Source organism: Haplochromis burtoni, unplaced genomic scaffold (assembly GCF_018398535.1).
Source record: "Haplochromis burtoni strain Fernald_Lab_line unplaced genomic scaffold, NCSU_Asbu1 Contig_65, whole genome shotgun sequence".
In the NCBI taxonomy this organism is placed as follows: domain Eukaryota; kingdom Metazoa; phylum Chordata; class Actinopteri; order Cichliformes; family Cichlidae; genus Haplochromis; species Haplochromis burtoni.
This window is the reverse complement of record NW_024582426.1, coordinates 1,683,544-1,684,301: the sequence shown is the minus strand read 5'-3', so window position 1 is coordinate 1,684,301 and position 758 is coordinate 1,683,544. Positions and strand designations below refer to the sequence as shown.

Genomic DNA, 758 nt, shown 5'->3' with positions numbered 1-758 from the left:
ATTTAAAATGTTTTACCACATTAGGCAAATAGCTGAGAACACTTTCTATATTCTGAAGAAATTATAAATTAATTGAATATGTTTTTATGATGAAAATCAATTTGACTTTTCCTCACTTGACTAATTTTATGCTCATTACTATCTCAGCATTATTTTACTGTGTAAGTACTTGCTTATTATTTCTGTATTTATTTTTACCTCTTATGTTGTCCTTACAATAAAGGTAAAACAAACCCAACTCCTCACAACACATATAAATGTAAGTCTATTTTTGATCTACAAAATAAAATCTTTTGTAAACTCCTTCACCTTGGAGAATGACTTTTGCAGAAGACAATAAGTCAACATTTTCCAGCACTGACACTGACTCCAAAAGATTACACGCAAACTCACAGATCACTCCGACAGCTGGAGAACTAACTGTCAATCTACATCGAAGTACATCTCAGTCATTTGTTACTTTCTGTGAGCTAGTAAACGCAAAAAGTCAGGGGTTTAAGATTTTTTTTCCTTTCACCAAACTGTCTTGTACAGTTTGATATCATATCAGAAACTAAATCCAGGTAATATTGATACAGAAGATAGACAAGAAGTTCATGTTAAAGTTAATATTTAAATTTCTTTATCACAAATCATTTTTATTTTGTTCTTTCTTAGCTTACTTAGATAGATAGATAGATAGATAGATAGATAGATAGATAGATAGATAGATAGATAGATAGATAGATAGATAGATAGATAGATAGATAGATAGATAG

The 758-nt window shown here is 29.6% G+C and overlaps 1 protein-coding gene across 1 annotated transcript in view; it reads right to left on the bottom strand.

Annotated features, from left to right (window-relative positions):
- nmu (neuromedin U) overlaps positions 1 to 758 on the bottom strand; it is a gene marked incomplete in the record, with an annotated part of 6,346 nt that overhangs the window by 5,216 nt on the left and 372 nt on the right.